This window comes from Micropterus salmoides, unplaced genomic scaffold (genome assembly GCF_014851395.1).
Source record: "Micropterus salmoides isolate LMB-PRFRI ecotype aquatic unplaced genomic scaffold, ASM1485139v1 Ms_hic_scaffold_2373, whole genome shotgun sequence".
NCBI lineage: Eukaryota > Metazoa > Chordata > Actinopteri > Centrarchiformes > Centrarchidae > Micropterus > Micropterus salmoides.
Window position 1 is genome coordinate 1 of NW_024041566.1, and position 19,219 is coordinate 19,219.

The 19,219-nt window shown below is 37.5% G+C and overlaps 1 pseudogene; it reads left to right on the forward strand.

The window, feature by feature from the left end:
* The first annotated feature begins 10,968 nt into the window (after positions 1–10,968).
* On the forward strand, positions 10,969–19,036 carry LOC119918715 (annotated as a pseudogene).
* Positions 19,037–19,219: the final 183 nt, after the last annotated feature.

Here is a 19,219-nt window from a genome sequence, read left to right on the forward strand (position 1 = left end):
GAAACTGCTAGCATGGCTCTGTTAGAGGAACAGAATCTACCGGCACCTCTAAACCTTTCCTGACTGCAGATTTAAAAAGAAAAACACAAGAATAAATTAATACAAACGGATGACCAGATGATTGTGAATCAAATGTATAATTTAAGACTTGATGAAGAAATTGTGGATTATGATACAACAACCATTAATTATGTTTACAATTCTAATTGAATAAATGTATTAAAATAATAGTTCAGTTAAAGTTTATAACTCTTTAAAACTCAACATTTATGTTCCTCCCCTAACTTTGGCTGGTAAAAAGGTAAAATCTCCAGAAACTTGAAAAACAGGCTGTGCCTCAATTCAGGGTCTAGATCCTGCAGATTCTGGAGTATGATGTACCATTTGCAGCCCTATGTGCTATCCCACAATCCCCTATGTACCATGCAGCTGTTTAACAGAGATTTTTAGGTGATCCTTAGCAATTCATTAAGTTGTAAAATGACACTTGACTATGTATTTAAATGGTATTTGGTGGTCATCAATCACTGGTAAATATTTTACGTGATCTAGGACCATGAAAATCTGTCTCAAAATGATTGCTGGGATGGTGTATGCACCAGATACTATTGTTATCCCACAGGATGGGCGTTTCTTACATTCTATAGTCTATACTATCTTTTAGTAGTCGGGCACCTCACTGAATTCACTGATGCTCTGCAAACTGCCCAGAAATCATTGGTTCTGGTGGTTTTTATCACCCTCTGCAGAGCTGTCCTGGGCTGTGCAGATTCCATGTCAATTTGTGATGTTTCCAGTCAGGATGCTTTCAGTTGTTCCTCTGTAAAAGTTAACAAGAAGCCACAAGAATTTTGCTATGCTCTTCTTACATTTCTATAGGAAATACAGTCATCAGGGGGCTGATTCCCAGTAATCTGAAACCGTGAACCATGTCCACCTCAGTTCCACTGATGTCGACAGGGGCGTTTGTCTTCACCTCCTTTTTCCTAAATCATCTGCTCCTTGGTTTTGCTGATGTTAAGCAGTAAGCTGTTCTCTGTGCAAAACTCTACAAGATTGTTTATTTCCTCCCAATATGAAGTCTCGTCATTGGTTTAAATTCCTGCCGATAATGGTGGTGTTGTCCGCTAACGTCACAACAGAGTTCTCTCAATGTCGGGTGTTGCAGTCAGGGGTCAGTGTACAGATGGGGGCTGAGTACTAGAGTGATGGAAAAGTGACCATCAGTCCAAACTGTATGTAGTTTGTTTGTGAGGAAGCCATATATCCAGTTGCAGAGTGTAGTACTCATGCTCAGAGTGCTAGGTTTGCCTTTAAGTTTCATGATGTAACATATATTTACAAGTCAACATTAAATGGTTATCAGAATATTAATGCAACATAATTAAATTACATGTAACATAATACTGTTAACAAATTTATGGCTATTGATAAAACTGGTTGTGTAAAAAATTAATAAATGTGTATTTTATACTGTACTCAGGGTTGGGAGGATTCTTTAAAAATGTAATCCGGAACAATTACGAATTGTTAAAATGTAATAAATAATGTAATCCAAGTACCAATAAAAGTAATGTAACATGATTACTTTCAGATTACTTGATGCGTTGTCTGCTCAGTGTATTTTTAGAGAAATATACAAAATCTTCCATTCCCATGAAATCAAAATCCATGCTTAAATGTTTTTATATGATATGCTTTGCACTATGCCAACACCATGGCAGTTTCTGGCCCATCAATGACAAAAAAATGTGTTTTGGTATTCTTGATGATATTTAAGAGTTTGTCATTTGGAAAGAGAATTTTAAAATGTTCTCATTCTGTACTTAATGAAAAGATTCTCAATATAATGTTGCTGAAGTATAGTGTTTCTGGGACTGGGCCCCACTGATTACTGTACAAAAACACATTTTCTTCACTGATTTTGGTGAAACTGGATCATATTTGATGGAGAAATATTAGATATATGGAGAAAATATATTCTACTTTTCTCTATGTCCCCCAGCAGATCTGCCTCAATTCTGTGATTCAGAGTTTCCTGATGGGTACACAGCTTTACTTGTTGCTGAAGTTAGTTAACAACTAACTAGCTCAGTTGGCTGTGCAGCCACTGCTCAGATTAGCTCTCCCCGTACTGGGAGCTCGGAGCAACCTGGCGGACAGATTAGCGTCTGTAAACGCTGATCAATGTCTGCGTCACGTCCCTCGCTAGCTTTGTATTTTTACAGAAACACGTACATAAACTGTATATAAAAAAACATATACAGAAGCAAATAGAACTGCATTTTCTGTTTCATGGAAAACTTATTATTAAAGTAATCCCTATGAGTAATCTCCGATTTTACAAAATGTACCTGTAATCTGATTACATCTATTTTTTTCTGGCACTAATCAAATGTCACGGATCTTGCTTGAATGAGGTCAGCAATGAACATGACTAACTGACTTGATAATGTCAGCAATAAGCAGGAACCAGCTTGAATGATATAGCAATGGATGCAATGAAAATTTAGCAATTAGCACAATGCAATGAACATGAAATCACTTTACAGTAATCAGTGACAGTATCAGCAGCAATTAGCAGAATGGAATAATAATGATCAATTTCTCAAATAAGCCAGTGTTAAAATAAAGGCCAGGTCTCAAATATAGACTAGCCTTAATGTGACTGGTGGAAATCAAGGGTGGGCAAAGTCCTGGTGCATGACATAAATATACATTCTCATCTGGCATAAGGTACTTCCAATCACTTCATCAATAAATTCAACAACATAATTGTGCTATTTTTAACACTTAAAGTTTTGTATTACTCTGTTATTTTCCTATTTCAGTCACTGTTGGTGTCCATGTGTTAATGTAGCCTTATTCAAATTCATCATCGGCACTGCTGCATTGATTATAGTTTATTTCTGTTTGCTATTTTTATTACCAATTTATTCTGTATTAATATATGTTGCCTGCTATGTACCAGAAGGGAGTTACAAAACTCTATTTCACTCACAGTGGCACAGTTCACACACACATCTAAAAATAGAGGCCTGATGCCTGTACCCTTGAGGTGAGCCGAGCTCAACGTGGAGCAGAGTGCACAATGCCCGAGACGTCGTCCACATGAGAACAACACTACATCCACCTCTCCTTCCAGGACAACAAATGAGTTTGTAAAATCACACATACAACAGTTCTTTACCAGTTGAAGTTGCTGCATCAGTTGATTTACTGATTTCTTACCGCAATGTATATCATCAAAGGCACAAAACATTGCAAGTGCACAATCTGAAAAAGCAAGTGTCAACTGTCTTTCGAATCAGCATTTAACTTTTCAATGCTGATTTGAAAGACAGTGTATGATCTCTGGCATCCAGCCTTGGCAGTCAACTACTGAGAAGTCTTTGAAGAAGGCCCTTTGGCTCAAGGGAAATAGCCCAGATCTGTTGAGTAATAACTCAGCTGTCATGGAAATAGTACAGTATAAAATTATTTCCCGGTGCAGAATTGAACAAGTGAATGGATTACAACAAACCATTGTCTTTTGGTTGATTTATTAAAGGAGAAAAACAAGGAAGTACATAAAACAAAGCTGCAGCTGGGTCAGACGTCTACTACTATCAGACACACTGGCAGCTAGATTCATCTTGAAAAACATCACCACTCTTAGTCATAACATATTCATACTCCAACTTTGGGTGTGGGAATGAGTTGCCAGTAATAATTACTATCTATAATGTCTCGTAGATTAACCTGTGGGAGAAAAATAGGGACTTTTATGATAGCTACATGTGTAAAAGTTTACACCTAACTACTTTTGTGTTTGAGACCTCTTCTTGGATTAAAGGCTGCTGCCTGGAATAATCATATAATCACCATGAAGTGAAGTGCATGCTTCTTACTTATCGATTTAATGGCCCTGTTACAGGAAAAGGAATTAATAATAATGACTTTCCTCTTTAGGAGTGAATTATTCCATACAATGAATGCAATTATTTTCTCTGACGTATGACTAGCTAATGGTAATATACAAGGTTGTTTATTAGTCATTATGCAGCACAAGGCTGCAAGACATTATTTCATTTATTCACGTTAGTTCAGTCTATCATGAGATCACGTCTGACTAGACATGTCTACATCTGACTATTACTAACCCAAATAAATTACACGAAGCAGAGGACAACCATGACATGAAGCAGGGAGACTGCTCCCTCACACAGTGGCCTTGAAAGCTCTACTTCCAATGGGAAAAGAGAGGCATGAAACATAACAATTTCACAGATGTTCATACCTACACACTAACCCCAGCATATCCAAGTGGACAGTATAACACCAGAGAAGGTGACTATAAGTACACAATGGTAGATATATATTATCAGCATGAATATAAGACAGATCATTTTCTGCCACCACGCTGCAGAGATCCTTTATACTGTTCCACGTTTACAAATACAGTGTAGAGCAGACTGAGCAAAGTCTAATCTGCTGCCTGCTATTCAAACAGCGTGTCATCTTTGGTGTTTAGCTTCAAGTCATCCCAGACTACACATCTAACCCTGTCATTTCTAACAGCAGTGATGTGGGTGTTTAAAAAGTTTTGGCGATCTCAAATTACTGTAATAATAAACTTTACCTGTACATATGTTTTCTTACTGTGCAGACGCTTTGCTGCTTGCTCTTGCCTCTGCTTGCATTCTTTTGCTGAATTTCTTTATTTTTTCCTGCTAGTAATTATGAGCAGCGGTTCTTGGATACTTTTAAATCACTGGGACTGTCATCTATTCAGATAAAGTAGGCTATTGCCATACTTTAAACACTTTTATGCTTTAAGTGCTACACAAGTGCAGCCTATCAATAGCACTAGCCTGTACTGCAGTGACTGGAGTTATAGCTAATGCTAATTAGCAACAAGATGCCCCCCTTCTCCATGGAAGACTTTCTACAGAAAATTGCAGTGCTGGAAACCAAGATCCACAGGTTAGAAGTGAATGTGGAAGTGAATGGACTATGTGGGAATGACACTACTTTACCCAAAACAGACAAGAGCATGCTAACACATGGCTAGTTAGCATCAACAAGACTACCAAGAAGCAGGAGGCCTGGGTACTGGGTAATAAATCTAAAAGTGTGAGTCCTCCCTGGAACGCTCTTAGTGCAAAGCCTAAGAGTAAATCATTTCCTGGGGAAATGGGAGGACGAGTAACAGGCAGAACCCAGCGCCCAGAGATTGGCCTGAATTATCATCCAGGCAGAGCGCCTCTTCAACCCCTGTTCTTAGTAGGAAGCAGCTGTGGACAGTTCCGAAAGGGAGAGTTAGCAACAAACCTCCCCCCTGTGTGCAACAGCAGAACAGATTTTCACCACTGGATCTCCGTCTGACTACCTGTGTAAGGACTGAGAGTAAATCAGAAAGTAAAAGGCTGCAGGGAAAGCTAACGACTGGGCCTCAAACTCTGATTGTGGGTGACTCTGCTGTAAACGATGTAAGAAGCATGTGCAGTAAGAACACCAAAATAATCTGCTTTCCGAAGGATACGGTGTCTGACTTGGCAGAAAGAATCCTGCATATCGTGGCTGAACATTCTACTGTGAAAAACATCATACTGCACATCGGGACCAATGATGTTGTGAAGCAACAGTCTGAAGTGTTGAAAGAGGACTTTAATAATCGGTTGAACACAGTCAGCTCTTTGAATGCTGAGGTTTTTATCAGTGGCCCTATACCGTCAATCCGAAGAGGAGTTGAGAGATTCAGCAGATTGATGGCATTGAACACGTGGCTCTCAACGGCATGTTCTGTCCATTCAGTGCATTTCATTGAAAATTTTAACTTTCTCTGGGACCGCAGACATCTTTTTGAGGCAGATGGACTTCGCCTTAACAAGTCAGGAGAAAATTGTTCAGCTCCAACCTGTTTTACTTTCTGCATCACTCATCTGTTCCTTCTGCCAAGGACAAGAGACAAGAGGAATCAAAACAAGAAGAAGACATAACACAACACGCCAGAAACCTTGAAGGAGAGCCACCACAGCTCCCGCCGGAAGCAAGCTCTGATTGTGGGAGACATCAGAGCCAAGAGGAAGAGTCTCCACCTCCGTCACTGAAAACCAACAGTGAGGATTCACCATCTTTAACCCCCCAATCCGCATCTAGGTCACCCTTATCTCCAGAAACACTTTCTCCTTCCTCCCCCCTGTTGGAGCTCACTGATCAAGAGCTGGTTAGTGCTGGGACCAAACTTACTCCCTCGCCCTACTCCCATTTTCTCGTGTCTTGTTGAGGCCAATTCTTCTTAACCACTCCATTGTGCCAAAGTAGGTGCCCCCCGTATGATGGTAATCTTCTTCTAACAGATCTACGCTCTTTGTATCACAAATATACAATTATATCGCCATAGTAGATAGGGGAACTAGGATGTGATAAAGTGGACACTGGAGACATTTGTATTAATTGAAAATTCTGAGGTAATACTGAAAAAATGGGGCTGAGGAGAGGAGTGGGAAAGAAAGCTATGCAATACAATTTCAATAGAAACATATTACCTTCCTTTGTATAACACGCACAATCATCATGCCATAATTTATTTTATTTAGGAGACAATTTCAATGCTTTTATCGATTAGGATTTATTGTACAGCTTTAGGGATGTGAGGCATTTGATACACCAAGCAATGACATCACAATAAACAAAAATACCAATGTAGGCACAGGAAGACTTCCTATTGCAGAGGTCAGAAGGTTAGATATGACTTTCCTGAAATAGGCCTTTTGCACTCATTTGACTCTTATGCATTGCAGCACTTCTTTTAAGATACTACTACTTTACTTGATTTTTATGCATTCTGTTTTAAACTAAACTGAATGCAAACTATGTATTCTTTTTATTTTTTTTTTTTTTTATGGCATCAATTATTGCATTCTATCCCTGTTTTTATGTTAATTCTGCCTATTTACATGTGACATACTCAGTGCATGTAATTTCTTTTATTATTCAATGGGTTTGATTTTATTTCCTTATGTTATGGATTCTGTTTACAATATATTATATATTTTTTTATTTATATGAGCCGATGGATTCTATTCCTGTTTTTACATTCCTTCTATGTCTATTTTCTGTCACGTGAAGCGCTTGCTTTGTGTAATTTCTTTATTGTAAAGCTCTTTAGGCAAGGCAAGTTTATTTGTATAGCACATTTCAACAACAAGGCAATTACATAAAACATAAAAAAGCAACAAAGGGAAATTGAAAAAAACACATTAAAATATAAATTTTAAAAGGGTGAAATAGAAAATAAAACAGGATAAAATACATTTTAAAGAGTTAAATGGGAAATAGAAACAGGGTAAAACAGGACAGTAAAAGTCACAGTGCAGTGTACTATATTATTTATTATACTATATCTACAGCTTCACATTTGATGTAATTAAAGGCAGTGGTAAAAAGAAAAATCTTAAGTCTTTATTTAAATGAGCTGACAGTTTCAGCAGACCTGCAGTTGTTCCAGATATATGGAGCATAAAAACTGAACGCTTCTTCTCCATGTTTAGATTTGACTCTGGGGACAGAGAACAGACCCGTCCCAGACGACCTGAGAGGTCTGGATGGTTCATAACTGAGCAGAAGACCAGAAATGTACTTTGGTCCTAAAACATTTATAAACTAACAGCAGGATTTTGAAATCAGTTCTTTGACAGACAGGAAGCCAGTGTAAAGACTTCAGAACTGCAGTGATGTGATCCACTTTTTGGTCTTAGAGAGCACTGGAGCAGCAGCGTTCTGAATGAGCTCTCTGATGGTTTTTTAGAGAGCCGGGTAAAGACACCGTTACAGTAGTCAAGTTGACTGAAGATAAATGCATGGATAAGTCTTGCTGAGACATAAGTCCTTTAATCCTTGATATATTCTTCAGGTGATAATAGGCTGACATTGTATTTGTCTTAATGTGGCTCCTCAAATTCAGGTCTGAGTCCTTGACTACACCAAGATTTCTTCCTTGGTTTGTGGTTCCTAACCTTATCAATTGAAGCTGAGTACTGACTTTCAATCATTCTTCCTTGGCTCCAAACACAATAACTGCAGTTTTGTTTAAATTTTGTTTAATTGAAGAACATTCTGGCACATCCAATCATTTACTTGTTCTATACAGTTACTCAGCGCTTGTATGGGATCATAGTCCCCTGGTGATATGGTTATGTAAATCTGTGTGTCATCTGCATAATTATGGTAACAGTCATAATAGTCCCTGTCCTTTAAGTAGGATTCAAACCAGTTTAGTACTGTGCCAGAAAGTCCAACCCAGTTTTCAAGTCTGTCTAGTAATATGTTGTGGTCGACCGTGTTGAATGCAGCACTGAGATCCAATAATACTAAGACCGAAATTCTGCCACTGTCAGTGTTGAAATGGATGTCATTGAAGACCTTAACAAGAGTTGTCTCAGTGCTGTGGTGGGGTTTAAATCCTGACTGGAAGACATCAAAACAGTTATTTAGTGCCAAGAAAGCACTAAGCTTTGTTTTTATGGTTAATAGAATCAAATTGTCTCATGCTATATGAATTGTTTTTAAGTGGACACAGGGACAGGACATATCCTTTAACTGACATGGAGGCACTGATTGCTTGTCTAATTGTTTGAATTTTGTCTGCAAATTCATTGCAGGCCCTGGTGGATAGAAGTTCAGAGGCTACAGACACAGGAGGGTTGGTTAGCCCGTCGACAGTGGAAAACAGGGCACGTGCATTATTAGTGTTTTTGGTGATGATGTCGGAGAAGAGGGATGGAGAAGGCTAACAGCACACCGGGCCCCGGTTTGTCCTGGGAAGAGTCATGAGTGCCATTTTCCTTGAAGCCTGGACCCAGTACATGTCAGTCAGAGCTTGCTGGGGTTTTTCGCCATTGTGGAGTGGGAGGAGTTGGGCGCTGTATATGTGACACATGTGGTCAAACCTGGCAGAGGACTTAGAGCCAATGGCGGAGGTGGACGGTGAGTGGGGTTTAGGGTACTGTTGTCGATATTATGAACTGTTACGGCTAGAGAGTTGTGTGTTTTGTTATTTTTGTTCCACTGTTCTGTCTGTCCTGTGCTCATCCTGCTACTGCCCCTAGGGAGTGTGTATGTTTAAGACCGGTGAGCAATGTTAAAACAAACACAGTCTGCACAGTAGAGGGTTTGTTTGTATTTAAATTTGTATTTAAATTTGTTAAAGTAACTTCTTTCTACTTTATGTTTACGGAATTGGCTTCTCCTTCTGTTAAAAAGGAAAGCTAGTTTTCCATTCTTTTAACCATTGTTTTATTAACTTTCTGTTTAATTGTAACAAAAATCCTGTTGACAGGTTTTCTTTTATTTATTTCTCCCTAGTTAATTATGATTTTTTTAACAAGTAACAGAGTTTATTAACAAACAGTGTATTACATATTTATACTGTGTGTTTCTGTGTGCAATAATGATAACAGTGGAGGACTCTGGTACCTGGACACCTCAAAGCTTTTTTTAATTTGACAGATTCAAAACAGCTTTTAAAACAAGGACACATATTTTTAAACACTGACAAGTCATCAGAAAACTTGTGGACTAGATGTTTTTGAACCAGGGACAGATCCAAAATACCAGCACCACCCACCCACACCACAACATGATTACTGAACAATATTTATAACAATAACTTTATTCAAACATATGTAAACAAGTAAGTTAGTATAATATTATATTAATCAGATGATGTTACTATATTTGTTATAATTTAATATAATAGTATACTATAGCTTACCACTAGTATAATATTAATATATTAAATAAATGATGTTACTATATTGTTATAATTTAATATAATAGTATACTATATAGCTTACCACTAGTATAATATTAATATATTAATAAATGATGTTACTATATTGTTATAATTTAATATAATAGTATACTATATAGCTTACCACTAGTATATAAATATATTAAATAAACGATGTTACTATATTTGTTATAATTTAATATAATAGTATACTATATAGCTTACCACTAGTATAATATTAATATATTAAATAAACGATGTTACTATATTTGTTATAATTTAATATAATAGTACTATATAGCTTACCACTAGTATAATATTAATATATTAATAAATGATGTTACTATATTTGTTATAATTTAATATAATAGTATACTATATAGCTTACCACTAGTATAATATTAATATATTAAATAAATGATGTTACTATATTTGTTATAATTTAATAATAGTATACTATATAGCTTACCACTAGTATAATATTAATATATTAATAAACGATGTTACTATATTTGTTATAATTTAATATAATAGTATACTATATAGCTTACCACTAGTATAATATTAATATATTAAATAAACGATGTTACTATATTTGTTATAATTTAATATAATAGTATACTATATAGCTTACCACTAGTATAATATTAATATATTAAATAAATGATGTTACTATATTTGTTAGAATTTAATATAATAGTATACTATATAGCTTACCACTAGTATAATATTAATATATTAAATAAATGATGTTACTATATTTGTTAGAATTTAATATAATAGTATACTATAGCTTACCACTAGTATAATATTAATATTAAATAAATGATGTTACTATATTTGTTAGAATTTAATATAGTATACTATATAGCTTACCACTAGTATAATATTAATATATTAAATAAACGATGTTACTATATTTGTTAGAATTTATATAATAGTATACTATAGCTTACCACTAGTATAATATTAATATATTAAATAAACGATGTTACTATATTTGTTAGAATTTAATATAATAGTATACTATATAGCTTACCACTAGTATAATATTAATTCCAGTTACAGCATCTTCATTTTTGTGGGTTGTTTATATTTAATCCTTGCGCTAGAAAGATGCCCTACATGGTGGTTAATCTCTAATCTATTAATGCTACTTACTCGTCAATATCAATCAACAATTCATGCATTCATGCATCAGAAAGTTTGCTGTAACACGTCAACCTTTTTTTAATGCCCCACCCTATTCAGGCTGTTTGATTAGAATATTAGAGTTGTAGTCTTTACTGGCACACTGTTCTGATAAATCCGCGGATTTATGGCCATATGCAAGTTCGTACTGTAGAGCCCTGCATCCACAGATTAATTTCCTGGAAGTCAAGTCAAGCCAAGAGAACAAAGTTCCCAAAAAGATTTAACTGCAGGATCACAAAAGAGTTCTCTGTTCATCTCTGTGTTCCCTTGAAATGAGTCTCTGCTCAGGTAAGACACATTATTCATTTGAGTAAATTTAAAGTTTCATTTTATAGACACCATAAAAACTGAATGTTGCCACTAAACATTTTAATGTGTATATTTTTTAAGGTAGGCCTATTTGTATTTTACTATTTCCATTTAATGCTACTTTATTCTTCTGCTCCACTACATTTCAGAGGGAAATGTACTTTACATAATTTATCAGTAATAATGTATCTCATTTATTTGCTGATTATATTTTGTATTAATCTGGATCGGCAAATTACCAAGTAAAACTTTATTTGCCTCCAAAAGGTAGCTGAGTATAATATGGAAACACTGAAGTAGTACTAGTACCCCGCTTGAGTTCTAGTTTAATGCTACAACACTAAAACACACACTTGGTAGATTGATTAGCTTCTCCACAATTCAGTCGTTTAGTTCATTTTATGGGAACCTTAAGCATCAAAGTAGAATTCATTGAGATGAACCGAGACAGAAGAAAGAAGCGAATCACTCCATTTGAACCGATCATAAAGTCCGAATATGTGTCCATTCCTTAATTATTTATATTCCTTTATTCTGTAAAAGTACACTGATCAAGAGAATCAAATGCGGGTTTTCATAAAAATGAATCCAAGTTGAAATAAATAACGCTTGGAGTCATCAAACTGTAGAAGTAGCATTTCTTTGATAAGGATGACAACAAATTCATGAAATTTCCTTCTCTTAATATTTCTGAGGGCGAACAATCTGGTGTTTTTTTTTATTAATGTGTTACAAGTATTTTAGACAGATAGGCCTATAAACATAAATAGAGGATTTTTTTATTTTTTTTTGAATGTGGAAACATGAATTGAACGAACAAAGAGGTGGATGCATTATTTGGCTAAACAGATTGTGTAGCCTACCTGCTGATGTTTGCATCCACCATTTTTTTCAGCCGGCAGGATTTTTCCCCCTGCGAGTTCCCTTAAAAGAGCCGATGTTTGCAGCAACAAGACAAACTATAACAGGACCATTATAGGAAGAAGTTAAACACATAACACAGGCTAACACAGCCGCAGCTGCCACTTGTAGAAGGACAGAGCGTATGCTTATAATATCGTTGACCCATCATTAGGGCACGAGTAGATCTGAGTATAATTATAATTTGTGTGTTCCTTATACCCGTTGCAGTGTAATTAACGCCGTTACAACGCATTTTAACCTGAAATTAAGTGTTGTTGTTTTTTAAGAATTCACCAACACTGAGAAACATTTCGACACCAGAAAAAACAAACCCACGAGAAACAGAGTAACCTTATTTCCTTTTGCTCGATTCCGACGGTGGAGACTTAACAGGACGGTAGCTCCCCTGATGCGTAAATAGATTTCTCTAGGCTATAGGTTTTCTTTAACACGTTGCTTTCATGATCAGAGAGGCTGCTGTCAGTTCATCCAGACGGATCCTGTCGGAGGGTCGGGAGATTCAAATAATCAGTGACGTTATGCTGTTGTGTACCTCGTGCGTAAATACGCACAGCCTTTTACTTAATGGGGAGACATTCATCCTATTTTCCTATTTCGCTCCAACTCACTTTCAAGAACATGTCACTTCAAACATCAGATTCATTTATTTAACAATTTCAAAAATGTTCCAAACATTGTTCTAAATTACCTTCATAAAGCAAGGAAACGAAAAAAACCTCTCATGACATGAAAGGTCCTTCAATACTGAAAAATCATCACATTACCTGCGCCAAATAACAAAAGGTGGGAGCTACATCACCAGTCTCTATAATTGGCCTATAAGAAGGGAATGCAACCAAGAGTTAGGTTATAACAAACATATTCAAATTAAACTGAACTCGAATACCAAAATATATGCTCATAATAATTGGCCTAACATATTGTGCTCAGTGCACTGTATTTATTAAACCGCACCGCTAGGGGCCACTGAAAACTACCTTTAATTTTTAATTCTTAATATACAATGTTTATTTAGAACAGTTATATATAAATGACGCAACACAGCAAATAAAAGGCTTCAAACAGACCCCACCATCGTGATCAGTATTGATCAACCCCAAAAATCCTATTCAGAGCTGCTGCTGTTCCCTCCTATTTACTCTTGCATAATACTGCAGTATCAGTTTTTGTAAACTAAAGCTGGACAAAAACTGAGCTTTATGTTTGTTTGTTCCTGGCACATTGCTGTAGCAACAGTGCATAAAGGAATTTACAATGAATATGCTAAATGTGCCTGTATTTGTATTTTAGATGAGATTATATTTCTCTTACATCATCTGCATTTGCAGTCTTGGCAGGAATTCATCTGAATAACTGTGGAAAACTGTACTTAGCAGGACACTGGTGAAAACAGATATTTGTGCAACTTGTTGTAAGGGTGACTTTGCAGACAGTGGTGTCAGTTTGCAAAATACTTCATTGTCCAAATGTAATTAAATAGTGTACATCATAGGTTCACCTGGAAATGAATCATCGTGTTGAACTGCAAGGCTGCTGTCTTTGGATGTGGCCTTGGTTGTTGGTTGATCCGTTAATTACCTGGGTAACTGTGTTTAGTTTAGTTCTAATGATTTAAAACCAGGTATTTCCCATTTGAGTTCAAGTTTTCACAAGTAATACTTTTTAAAATAACAAGGTGTCCCCTTTGTTTTTTTAAATCCAGTACCAGATGAAGTGGTCACAGTGCCATGCTGCAGCCAGAGATGAAGACTGAACACTGATCATGAAGGTCAGAGCTTGCATAATAGAGGTGGTCAGCATGCGTATCACAAAGTACTGCACCATCTTCCTCTTGCTGGCTGTGTTTGTCATAATCTTTATGCTACGTAAGATGGACTTCCTGGAGGTGAGAACTTGGTTTTAGTGAGACTGTTTGAAGGATGTTCCTCATTGAAATTGTAGTTCACCATATTTTACCACACAATCCTGCACTGTGCTTTGCTGACAGCAGTGCAAGGACACGGCTGGCTTTTCACCTCATGACAATACCAAAACCATCAATGTGTTCCAACCAGAGCCTGAAGTGGAAAAAACTTGGGGGCCAGTACCTGGGGCAGTGTGCCCCATTCACATGTTGGCGTGTAATTCAACTGTTTCACAAATAAAACCATTGTACACCACTGTGGTTAAGGTTTGATATTAGGGCTAATGTTAGTTTTATTATCATTATCATTGCAGATAATAGTATACTATGTGGCTGACCACTAGCATGATATTAATTTCAGTTGGACAGCAGTTTTATTTTAGTGGGTTGTGTTCATGCAAGAAAAATGCTCTACATAGTGATTTGTCTCTAATGTGTTTTTTGCTGAGTGTCAATAATCATAACTTTCATGCAGAACAAGGAGTTCAACATTTAATGAAGTGTGCAGTAGCATGTCAACCTTTTGTAAGCAAACATTACTCAAGCAAAAGTAAATAGAGTATTTGAACCTCAGACTCCAGGTTAATGAGGCACTCCAAAAAGGATAATTTCTCTACTATGTAGGCTAATGTTCTTCTCATGTATATAAGTTAGCACACATTTTCCTTTATCCTAAAATGAAAGTGATCACACAAAATTAAAGTAAAGTAACGGATTATGGTGAAATTTAGACATTTATGTCCATGACTGGGACGTCCTGTAGCTGTGACCAGTCAGTTTACTTGTCTGTTCAGGCCTCTATTTATTCAACAATGATAAAATGCAAAATCTTGCTCATAAAGTATTGACAGATACTTTGAATAGAATGTAATAAGGGCAGTTAAACACTACTGTTCTGCCTGGTGTTAAAGTGCCTGGTGTTCTCCTTTGAGAAAAGAAATCAGACACCAAAAGGGGGTAAAAATAAGGCACAACCCAAACATCTAAGTGCAACTCTATATAACCATAAACAAATAGCCCCCCTAATTCCTCCCCCCATCCCCAGCTCTGGGTCCTCAAAGCTGATTTAAGGAGAAAGAGAAAGACCTATGAAGATGGGGACAAAGCAGAGAACAGATGCACACATAATAATTACTTACAAGTAGACCGACACAATGCATCTGCCACTACAATGTCACGCCCATTGATGTGACGAACGTCCAGGTTGTAGGAAGAGCAGAGCGCAGCAATCTAGCCTCTGGTTAGGACACTAGAAGGAACTGAGAAAGGTCAAAGTGTCATGATCTGTATATACCACCACAGGCACAGAGCTAACATACACATAGAAATGCTGCAAAAACAAAAAATTAAAGTTTCTTGTTGAAAATTCAACTGATGTTTATTGAATTTCCTCGAAAAGAAACAAAATGGCCTATCTATCCCCAAATCTTCAAATTGCAGCAACATTGCCCCTGCGCCCACTTAACTAACATCAAGTTTAAAAGCTTATCCCACCGAGGAGCAGCCAAAACTGGAGCATAACCAAATCAGGGAATTAATACTGTCAAAAGCTCCCTTTTATATTTTTGGTTTCTTAATGGCGCCCCCTAGTTTTGAATTAATTTGAATAGCGTTAGGTTTCTGTGGACTTAGATGAAGAGGATCTTATTTTGATACAGCCAATCAAAATTTGCATGAAGCAGTAACCCACATCAGCTTTCCTGCTAAAGACTCCATCTTATCCAACTTACAAACATGAACCTGTCCTGTACAGTAGCTTGTTATATACGCGACTAAACAAACATTCATCAGGGAAGAGTGCACTGCTGACATCAGTTTGTGAGCAAGTTAGCTAATTAGCTTCTCAGCAGCAGCACATTAAACAGTATGTTAATGTACCTGCTGATGACACTTGGGTCGTTACTCTTCAAAACCTCCATCAACATGCTGTCTGCCCATTTACATGTAGCCACAGCTCAAGTTTGTTTACGTTTTCTCTCCTCTACTGGCCCTCTGCCAGCGGCTGTCAATCAAACACAGATATTGACACGCCCCTCCAGCTGGCTGAGATGAAAAGGGCATTTAAAAAACACGTTGACATTATTTTTGACTCTAAAGTGTGTGTGTGTCTGCCTTGTGTTTATTTGCATCTTTCAGCTATGAAAATCTTCCTCTGTCATCAGTACCTGGCAAACCACTAGGCATGAAACAGCCACTGCGCCAATGAAAATATCCCAATATTCAAATCCAACCTGCAGCCCTTTGCTGCTTTCCCTTTTTCCTCACTCTATCCACTGTCCTGTCAAAACAAAGTCAAAAAAGTGCTCCAAAAATACCTTTAAAAAACTCTCCGAATCTGAATTATTACCTTGTGCAAAGCTGTTTCAGTATCTTGAGACGTTTTATCCCTTTGGGTCCGTTTTAAGAAAATCGTTTGCACAGTTGGCTTATTTGTTTAATTTGATTTTAGTATTTTTGATGCATTTCTCTCCCCCCCCCGCCAGTTTCAGCATAAAGTGAAATCCTACCCAAGAGTTTCCCCTGACCGTGACATTCAACATGGCTTCTGCACCTTCCAGCCACCGTCCTCTAAGGACGTTCTGGAGGAACGCCTCCTACTAGACTCCATTGCTTGGCCTGAAACTCCTGCTCTGCCAGATCCTCTTTCCCTGGAGCAGACCAGTGATCCTGCCCACAGCAGTTTCACCATTCTCCCACCAGGGAGGGAAGGAGGAGAGTGGCACGTAGGGGATCAGCTGGAGGTTATGATTAAAATGTATGACTTCCTGGGCTGTCTCAAGAAGTCTGGGGGAGACGTCTTACTCGCCCGGCTGCACAACCTGAAGCTTGGTGCAGGTGTGGCTGGACAAGTGGTGGATCATCTCAATGGCTCCTACTCTGCTGTGTTCTCTTTACTCTGGGAAGGAAGCGCACAGGTTGAGGTGAGGCTGCTAATATTAGCATACTTCCTCATAGTAGCCCCCAGGAGGCTCCTGAACAATCGAGAAATACTGCACAGTAGATATGCTGGTCATGACTGGGACATTTTTAATGTGACCTGTAACCCCATAAAATACTGTATGATGTAGGTAAGGTTGTTAGCCACTGTAAACATTTGCAGGTTAAATTAAAACAATAAAGAACTCTTCTCTAAACACTCTTACCCATGCACACCACTTCAACATGTGGAGAAATCCAAAGCTTGAAAGACTTACCCTGCCTAGTTACAGTTGCTGAACTGTGATCTCTGTTTGAGAGGTTTAGTCAAGTGAATGGTCAGTTCTCCATAGAGTCTGAAGCTCAAACTGGTTTACACCTGAGACAAAGTGTGCAACTTTAAGTAGTATTCATTTGATTTGTCGTTAATGACTGAACATGACTGGACTTAGTGAAAATTCTGGTTCTCTGTCCCATCAGGTGACGCTGGTTCACCCTAGTGAGGCTGTCACAGTGCTGCGCAGGCTGACCAGTGAACAGCCAGACAGGGTTTATTTCCAGAGCCTCTTCCGTTCAGGCTCTCTTTCTGAAACCACTACCTGTAACGTCTGCCTACGTCCAACTCAGCAGCCGCTGTGCAATTACACTGACCTCCGTACAGGCGAGCCTTGGTTCTGCTACAAGCCAAAGAAGCTGAGCTGTGATGCCAGGATCACCACTCCAAGGGAGGATTCAAACAAAACCTCAAAGCCAAGGAAGAGAAGCTCTTTCAAAGGTGAGGAAGCAGAGACGCAGGACCGGCATGATAGCTGATTTTCAGTAAGATAGATGGATAGTATTTGCTGTGCTTAGGTTGTTTTATTGTACATGCATACATTTTATTTTGGATGAGGTATTTTCTTAACTTAAAACTTGAAACTTAAAGATGCACACTTATTTTTCTCAGGGGCAGTGCACAAGCTTTAAACATAACACTGACTTCACGTTATAACATTTATATGGTTATTCAAACCACCAACAAAACTGTCAAACAGTGGCCTATTTACATATCCAGAAGACAAAGGGGAACATTAACATGCCTTTGGAGTTGTGATTCCGGCAACCTGGCAAATGTAAATCCATGTTATCTTCTTCAGTGGAGTCAACATGAAGGTTTCTCTTCAGGCTTCAGGACCTGCCAATGTCACAGTGTGGCCAAAAAAGAAAGGTAAAGCATGATTTTTACTACTGCCACCACTGCCTATAATAACAATAATAATTCAAAACAGATTGTGTTACAGATAATTAAATTTTTTATTTAACCTTTATTTAACCAGGTGAGTCTCATTGAGATTGAAATATCTTTTGCAAGAGAGACCTGGCCAAGACGCAGCATAAAAGAACAGTTTCCAACATATAAAAGACATCAAGTACACATACGTATAAGACAAGCCCCCGTGTTGAATAAGGCAGAATACAACTTTATAAACAGCAACAATGACCAATGTTCACCTGCTCCATATCCTTAAGAGTTGAAACAAAATGTCTAGAAGGAATAAAGGCAGTCAATTTCAACGAGTTCTGAAGAAGGTTCCGAGCAGAAGGTGCTTCAGAAATATGTAGGCTTTTTTACCTAATTCTGTTCGGACACGGGGGACCAACAAGTGTAGGACGACCTTTGAACGTAATCCATAATGGCCTTGAATACTTGTAAAAAGATTCTCAAATAGGTAGGAGCTAGTCCAAGTGCCTTATAGATGAAACACAGCCAATGAGTGTACCTTCTTGCATAAAGAGAGGGCCATTTAGCTTTATAGTAAAGGGTACAATGATGTGTCCTAAGATTACAGCCAGTGAAAAAACGCAATGCACAATGATACACAACATCCAATTTCTGTAGGCATTGGGCAGAAGCATTCATATATATCAGATCACCATACTCTAGTATGGGGGAAAAAAGTGACTGTCCCCAGGTATTTTCTAGCACGAATGGATAAGCATCATTTTGATCTGTAGAGAAAGCCAAGCTTTATCTTGAGCTTAGAAACCAGGTTGCTATTATGAGTTCTTAAACACAGTTTACAATCAACGATTATACCTAAATATTATAACTGTTAACTCAATTTAATTCCTTCAAAAGTTGAGATGCTTATAGCAGTAACTGGAAGTTGTTGAGTTTGTGAATACCATTACTTTGGACTTTTCTGCATTTAAGACCA